An 8,689-nucleotide genomic window follows, 5' to 3' on the forward strand; every position below is an offset into this window, starting at 1 on the left:
GCATCAATGTACACAGGTACCATTCAATAAAAAAAATATATAATATAAAAAAAAAAAGGTCCCTGCAGTGTGGCCCGCTCTGGAGCACTATTTCTCACTAGATTTTCCTAGCTCTCTTCTCATCTGTACACCGGGTGAGAAATCCCAGCCTCACAGGTGGTGGTGGTGAAGGGTAGGAGGCAAGACCAGAAACAAACCATCCCAAGTGTCTTGTTCCTGGGGACCTGGGGCTCGGAGCCCCCAGGGCTTGAATCTTGGCTGTAGGTCTTGGCTTAGCTCTTTGACAGCACCTCTGATCCACAGTTTCTTCACTTGTTTGGGGGTCTCAGACCACAGCCCATCCCAGGCTCCTGGGGCCCTGGGGAGGGGTGGGCGGTCCTGCCTGAGGAAGACTTGGATTTTGGGTCAGAGCCCAGAACGGCCGGCAGGTGGAGCTGTCAGCCTGTCTGCTCTTAACTGGTGAGCTGGTATAATAGGGGGTGTGAGTGTCCACCACAACAGTGATCTGAGCCTGCAGTGAGTGGAGTGACTGCTCACCTGCCTTGTGTGGAGCAGGGGAGATGGGGGTCGGTTGGGGGGTGGGGATGGAGCAGGAAACGCACCCAACCCTGCAGGCCTTCGCCTCTGTAGTGGTCTTGGCCCCAGGATCCTGGGGTGGAGGATGAGGGTTCTTGCCAGGAGGGGGAATTTGGCCTCATTATTCTGTGGCTGCTCTTTGCGTGATGCTTTGTAACTTTCCATAAACAGTCCCCCTCTGCCTCCAGGACGGAGGGTGGGAAGGAAGAGGGCTGTGATTTCAGAGAAAGCAACCACAGATGTCAGGCAGGAGTGGTGGGCGAGAGAGGTCCAGCCCTGGTCTGGGGGCTCTGATAGCCACCTACTGGGCTCCACCAAGGGCTTCCCTCTCCTACCCTTATACCAAGCGCTGTTCCCTTCTCTCCAGTGAAGACATGCCACTTGGTGACACTGCACAAGAGTGCCCTTTTGCTATTCATGGGAGCTCTCCCACCATTCCACTTAATTCCCCTGATCCTCCACTCTCCGGTCTGTGCAACAAGAATGATGACAATTAGCTGATATGTAGTGAGACCCTGCTACCTGAGGGCTGAGCACAAAGCATGGGGGTCTTGATGAAATGTGGGGTCCAGGACAGGACCAGGTCTGTGTCTCTCTCCAGTGCCCAGAGCACAGATCAGCCCCACGTGGGAGCAAGGCTCCACTCTCACCCTGTTGGACCACCCACTTGCTCACCATGGCTGATTTGGCTGTCCTGTCCCATCTGTCCTAAGTGCCTGCTCTGGTCCCTCCTTTGAACTCAGTTCTATGGCCTTGGGAGATGAGAGGTTGGGGAGGAAGGAGTAGGAGCGGTCTGGCTGTGTGTGCTCCATCCCATGCTGCCCAACACCACCAAGCAGACTAGCAGCTAATTAGTTAGATAGTTAGCTGGTCAGGTGTCTCTGCATTGCCCCTGGTGGGACATGGTCCTCACCAGAGCAGGAACAACCTGCTGCTCTGCTGTCTGTCCTGGCTAGGGAGGCTGTCCTAGTCACCCTGTGGAGGGAGGGTGCCAGGCGCTAGAGGCAGCAGGTCCTGGGTCCCTGCCAGGCAGGCGCCCTAGGACTGGAGCAAGGTGACGGTTCTGGTTTTAGGGGAGTGGCCAGGTGTCCCCTCCCTCTCCTCTTTAACTGTAAATGGGCTCAGGAGCTGAGGAAGAGCCTCCACCCAGGTGGGCCATGTGCAGGAACAGGACTGTTAGGGTGTGGCCCTTGGGGAAGCCCCTTGCTCCCTGGCTGCAAACTTGGAAAACAGGTTTCTCCACCATAGAAGTGGCACTGGGGAAGTGGGTGGCCTGGCCCGGGAGAAGTAGTGAGCTTAGGACATGGACTGCAGAGGCCCAGAGCTGAGCCAGGGAGGGCAGGGCCCAGGCAGCCCCAGGGGGGTTGTCCTCAAAGTCAGGACAGGCCCAGAATGCAAGGGCTTGATCTGAAGCTTGGGTGACCTGGGAGGTGATGATAAGTTATTCTGGGCTCGCAAGCAGGAGGCCCAGGTCTGGGGTTGGGGTTGGGGTCAGCATGTCACTGTGCTGGCTTGGCACAAGTAGGCATGGGTTCCTGCAGGACTGGGGAGACTGACAGAGCAGTGCCAACCTGAGGCTTGGACCTGCTACCATGACTTCAGTGGACCTGGGACAGGGAGTCTGGGCAACTGAGGAGGGAGGGGGCTTGGTCTTTGTGGCTAAGAAACCAAAGCTCAAAGGGGATGTGGCTAGTCCAAGGCAAGCACACAGTGAATCCCAGGTCTGTCTGGCCCCACACCTGGGGTAATCTCTTCATCTGCTGCTGGTGTGGGGAAGGGGTACTTGCCAAGATGCAGTGTTGAGAGGAAATTAGGGGATCCCCGTGTGAGTGTGTGTGCACGTGCGCTGTCAGGCTGGACAGAACTAGCTGATAACTAAGGGTCCACGAAAGAGGAGGTCCCGGAGGACTTCCTGGAGGAGGAGGCTTTGCACTGTGGAAAAGTGAGGGAGGGCTCCATCCATGTGTGAGGTGTGGCCTGTGGACCCATGGGCCTAAGTGATGGGTGGGATGCTGAGGGTGGGTTCCAGCCCAGTTTCCCATGAGGCAGGAGGGAGAGAAGGCCAGTGAGGTCAGGACCCCACATATGGGGTACCCAGGAGGATGAACACAGGACACAGAGGGCCCAAGGGGGAGGCCTGGGCCAGGACCGGCATCTATTTTGGGTGGCCCTGGAAGGTCAGACCGTGTTCTGGGGGCTCTTCACGGGGGCCTTTGCCACACAGCTGCCTTCTAAGGCAGGGCCAAGGCTGCCCCCTCTGCACTCAGGTGTGACTATGAGCAACCCTTATCTTCTCTGGGCCCCAGCTCCCTCATCTGTCAAATGGGAGGATAGAGGCTCACCTTCCCAGTTATGAGAGCTCCCAGGAGGCCAAATGAAAGAAGATTCTGCAGACCCTGCCTGGACTTCCCTCCTAGGAGCAGCTGTTTGAGGGAGGGGGAGCCCCAGCCAGCCCTTGGCACCAATGTGAGAGGTCATTCCTTCATCTGCTCAAGAAAACTTGGGCCTTCTCTAGGAGCCTCTCGAAACCCAGCCACTGCTATGGTATGCTCATCCCTTGTGGGGTGACTTCTGGGCCCTCCAGGGTTTGCTGGAGGGTCAGGTGGTGCAGGCCTCAGGCTATAAGGCAGGCGCTGTGAACTTTAGCAGGGAAAAGCATTTGTCTCTGGAGTGGAAAGAGGGTGGCTCTGTGTCCTGCTCCCTGAACATGTGGCCACTTGGGATTCCCCTTTGGAGCTTGAGGTGTGTGTGAGGTGGGTGGGGCTCTCAGCAGGTGCTCCCAAGACTTCTGCATCTTGGTTTTTGGGAAATGCCACAGTCCTGCTTCATACTGTCACTGCCTCTAATCCTCCTCTGGCAACCTCTGGGCCCCGTCAGGTCCAGGAGCGTAGGATATTTAGTTTTGAAGTTGAGGCCCTGGCTCCATGGAAGGCCCATCGCCTTTCCTCATCTCAGATGCACCCACCAAGTCCTGCTGAGTGGCTTGTGAGGGTGCAAGGTCTGGGGTGGCCAGACCTCTGGTCCCAATCCCACAGGGCATGGCCAAAGTGTGCTCCAGGGCCGACAGATGAAGGTCCTGTGGGAGGGGAGCTGGATCCTGGTGGTCAGGCAAGGAGGGTTCCTGTAGAGAGCTCTGGGGGCCTTGGGTGGGGGCTGCAGATCTCCCATTTCCTGGCAGCATAGGAGGGCTCACAGGGTCGCCCACTGCCCTCACTGCTCTCTGTCCTGGACAGGGGTGAGATACTGCCAGGTCACTTGCTGTCTGCTCTCACTCTTCCCAACAACTTTCAGGGGCTTCCTAGTACCTGGGATAAAGTTCTAGGTCTGAACCCAGCACTTGATGTCCTCATGGACAAGGAGCCCTCCTGGGAAGCTATTCCTCAGGGCTCAGATTCTCAGTCCTGGGGTTCCTGAGGCTGGGTGGCCTCCACAGAGGTCATCTCATCCTGTTGACCTGCTGCAGCATCACCCCACCCTCCTACCCTGCTGGATAAGTCTTCATGGGCGGGATGCGTTTTAAAACACATTTTATGAGGAGGGTAGCTATTTCCTGTCTGCCTCCCTGAAAACTGATGGATTCTCCCCTGTGCTCTGGTGCCCAGAGGGCCTCCGGGAGTTTTTTGAACAATGACCTCTTACATTGGTGCTAAGGGTTGGCTGGGGTTCCGCCTCCCTCAAACAGCTGCTTCTAGGAGGGAGGTCCAGGCAGGGTCTGCAGAATCTTCTTTCAGCCCTTGGTGGGCATGGGCAAGGCCAGAGGGTACCTTGCACCCCTCCTGGGCTTGGGAGCCCTTGCCACCCCGCAGGAAGAGTACAGGGAAGGTTCCTGGCTGAGACATTGGGATTCCCTGGGTCTGGGTAGGGGGAAGTGGTTCTGTAGCAGTGACTGTGGAGAGACAGGGGTGGGGAGGCAGGGCAGGTCCCCTTGGATATTCTGTCCCCAGCCTGGCCTGCAGGACTGAGCAGACCTCCTCCAGGAGCCTCTCAGGGCCCAGCCACTGCTATGGTGTGCTCATCCCCTGGCTTAGGCTGTCAGAAGCACTTAGGAATGCCAGGCCAGTGTTTTGTCATTATCCCCAGAGCCCTGGATTCAGGGAGAACAGGGTCAGAGGAGGAATATTTGGAGCCCCAAGTCTGACTGCACATGCAGGTGGGCCTGGGCCTTGGACCTGTCTTCTGGCTTGATCTGGACACTGTGGAACAGTACAGGAAGCCAGGACTCTGATCAGCCCTCTGGGTGAGCTGGCCAAGATCTGCCTCTGCCACAGAGGTAGGGAAGGGCAGTGGGCAGAGCCTGGTCGGGAGGAGCATGGCCGAGGCCTCCCTGTGGCCTGGAGTGGTCATTTCCTGGCCTGTGCACATGGGACTGAGTGATGTCCTATTGCAGACACTTGTTTGTGTGCTATAGCCACTCCTTGTCAACTCACTGTCCCTTTCCTTGCCTGCTGATTCCCCAACCCTCACTGTCCACAGGGTGGGGGGTGTAAGAGCAGAGCACAGCCCCTGATTCTCCCCTACCCTGGCTTGGGGACCCCCACTGGCAGTCACTGCAAGCCTGCTTGAGGACAAAGTAGCAGCAGGCACCCTGCAGCCCCAGCTTGGCCCTGGCCACACCAACACCCTTGCCTGAACCCCACTCTGGCACCAGCTATCTCTTGGGTTCTGCTGGAGGTCATGGGACAGGGGCGTAGGAGCCAAGCTCCTGCTTCCCTCAGCTCTTAATCCTTAGAGGATTAATCCATGGCTAGGAGCTAGGGTGCATGCCCCAAGCCAGTCCCAGGCCAGACCCTTTCTCCTTCAGAGGAGTCCAGCTTTCTTGCACAGCCAGACCCAAGGCTCTCTGAGCTCCTGCAGACCCTCCTCCCACACTATGCTGCCTGATTGGTCCACTGGGTGTAGGTACCCCCACCCAGCAACCTCCAGGTTGCTGGCCATGAGTCAGGGACTCAGCAAGTGCCAGGTTAGGGACACAGTGGCAAGGATAGGCCTGTGCTACCCTGATGAGGGTGGGTCTCCAAAGGGTATGTTGTCCAAGAGAGATGTCACAGATGCTCATATGTGCCCAGCCTCCTGCCCTTATTCTGGGCCCTAGAGGGACATCTAGACAGCTGCTGTACACCACCCTCCTGCCCTTCACTCTTGATAGAGTGCCATGGCATCACAGCTTACAGCAGCCTCCAACTCTCGGGCTTAAGTGATTCTCTTGCCTCAGCCTCCCAAGTAGTTGGGACTACCAGTGCCCACCACAGGGCCTGGCTATTTTTTGTTGCAGTTATCGTTTTTTAGCTGGCCTGGGCCAGGTTGGAACCTGCCAGCCTTGGGGTATATGGCTGGCACTGTAATCACTGTGCTACGGGCACCAAGCCCTTCCTCTGGGTAGGAGGAGCATCTAGGTAGCCCCTGTGTGCCCACCCTCCTGCTCTCCCTCTGGGCCCTAGAGGGGTGTCTAGGCAGCCTCCTGTTCACCCACCATTCTGCCCTTCCTCTGAGTCTTTGAGGGGTGGCTAGGCAGCTCCTGTGTGCCACTCTCCTGCCCTTCCTCTGGGTCTTAGAGGGGCATCTAGGTAGCCCCTATGTGCCCACCCTCCTTCTCTCCCTCTGGGCCTTAGGGCTACTGGATGCTATTTTAAAGCCCCTGGACTGTGATCTGGGGCCAGGCTCACTGAGGTTATATCTCCTGCAGATAGGCAGACCACAGAACTGCCTGGTGGTCAAGTGATGGAGTTATGCTTGCAGAGTGCAGGCTGGGGTACAGCAGGGGCAGTGGTGTTGGTCCACCAGACAGATGTGGGGGCTTTTGGGCCCTGTCTCTGTATGTGAGGTTGAACACAATCAGTGTCTTCAGGCCCCTGGTACATACTCCTAGTATGTATCTAATGTCCTGGAAGGTAATGACATGTATTTGTCTGCCAGATCCGACTTCCCTGGACCCTGGGGCTGAGTGGACACAGTGACTGTGACCTCCTTTGGGGGAGGGAAGTATTCTTCCACCCTCTTTACAATGCAGAAATTGTGGCTCAGAGCGGGACTGGTTTGTGGTACTAGGGAGGCGGGGTCAGAGTCTGAGCTCTGACCTGGAGCCCCACCCTTTCCAGGATCCTCTGGCCTCAGGCGTAGAGGGCTGTGGGGATCGCTCCTGCTCAATTGCTTAGTGGGCTTGAACTGACCGATGTCTATTCTTGGGGCCTCTTTGGATGGGTGCGTGTCTTTGTTTTTTGGTATCTTTCAGAATGTGTAGTGTGGTTCTGTTGCAAGGGGGGTTTTTGTTTTGTTTTTGAGACAGAGTCTTGCTCTGTCACCCTGGGTAGAGTGCCATGGTGTCATCAAAGCTAACAGCAACCTCAAACTCCAGGGCTCAAGTGAGCCTCTTATCACAGTCTCCTGAGTAGCTGGTACCACAGGCACCCACTGCAACGCCCAGCTAGTTTTAGAGATAGGGTCTCACTCTAGCTCAGGCTGGTTTTGAAATCCTGAGCTCAAATGATCTACCAGCCTTGGCTTCCCAGAGTGCTGGGATCACAGGGTGAGCCACTGTGCCTGGCCTGTGGCAGGTGTTCTTAATCACTATTAATGGTGCAGAAAAGTTTTCTCTTGGGACCCTTTTACTTCCTTATTGATGGCGGAGGACCCTGAGGAGTGTTTGTCTAGGGGCATTATAGCCAGTGGACCACTGGAACTAGCTGTTAAAGCTCCTGTAATTTTGTGAGCTGGTTGTTGAACATAGATGTTATTGAAATAAAATTAAACTAATTAAATTATGGAAATTATGAAGAACATAGAAATGACATTAAAAGCAATGGTAATAAACACTCAAACATATCAACCTTAATTGTTTGTACCTTGCTGTTGCCTATGGCTGATGTCCAGACCCAGTGTGACTGTCTACATGGTGGAGGTTCTCTGCCATCCTGCTGATGTCTTCTCCACCCCAAGCTTGGTGATCTCATGCAGAGAGCTTGAACTGGCTCTGCTGAGAGAGTCTACATGGTACAAACAGCACACAGCTTCCCTCCCAGAGACCTTGTTGTTCCTCTTGACTGGCAAGGCCACTAGTCACATCATTTGACTTTTTCCACATTAGAAATTAAAAGGATGGTTCAGCACCTGCAGCTCAGGGGCTAGGGTGCTGGCCACATACCCTGGGGCCTGTGGGTTCAAACCCGGCCTGGACCTGCCAAACAACAACGACAACTACAACAAAAAAATAGCTGAGCATTGAGGTGGGCACCTATAGTCCCAGCTGCTTGGGAGGCTGAAGAAAAGGAATAGCTTAAGCCCAAGAGTTTGAGGTTGCTGTGAGCTGTGATGCCATAGCACTGTACAGAGGGTGACATAGTAAAACTCTGTCTCAAAAAAATAGAAATTAAAAGTCATAATTTAAAAATATTTATTTATGAAATCTTGTTAAAAATAATAATAGTAGGATGGGCACAGTGGCTCACGCCTATAGTCCCAGCACTCTGGAAGGCTGAGTCAGGTGGATCACTTGAGCTCAGAAGTTCAAGACCAAATCACACTAACATCACCACTGATCTCATGAGAAGTCTGTAAATTTTGGAAGCTGACAGACTCACAGTGGTGGGTATAAGTTTTCCAAAATGTTAATTTTCACCTAAGCTTGAATTTTATCATTGCCAACAGATCCTGTCACTTTCTTGTTTTGTTTTCTAATTTTATTTTTTATTACATGGATATCGACAGATTATCACTATACCTACTTACAGGGACACATAATAATGTTATAATTTTCAGAACACAATGTGAAATGGTTACATCAAGCTCATCAGTATATCCGTGACCTCAGATACCAATACTGTATTTAACGTTTTTGGTGGCAAAAACATTTGAAATTCACTCTTAGCAATTTTGAAATGTGCAGTAGTCTATTATTAATGACATTCACCGTGCTGTGCGATAGGAAAAATGAAAACCCCAAACATACTCCTTCCGTCTGACAGGAGGCTTGTACCAAGGACCATCCTCTCCCAGCCCCTAGCCCCCACTCCTGGCGGGTGCTGACCGCTAGCTGCGCCTGTGAGTTCAGGTATTTCAGATTTCACATCACTGAGAACACGTGGTATTTGTCTTTCTATAACTTGACTTACTTCACTTA

Source organism: Otolemur garnettii, unplaced genomic scaffold (genome assembly GCF_000181295.1).
Source record: "Otolemur garnettii isolate 467f Iridium unplaced genomic scaffold, OtoGar3 scaffold00067, whole genome shotgun sequence".
Taxonomy (NCBI): Eukaryota; Metazoa; Chordata; class Mammalia; order Primates; family Galagidae; genus Otolemur; species Otolemur garnettii.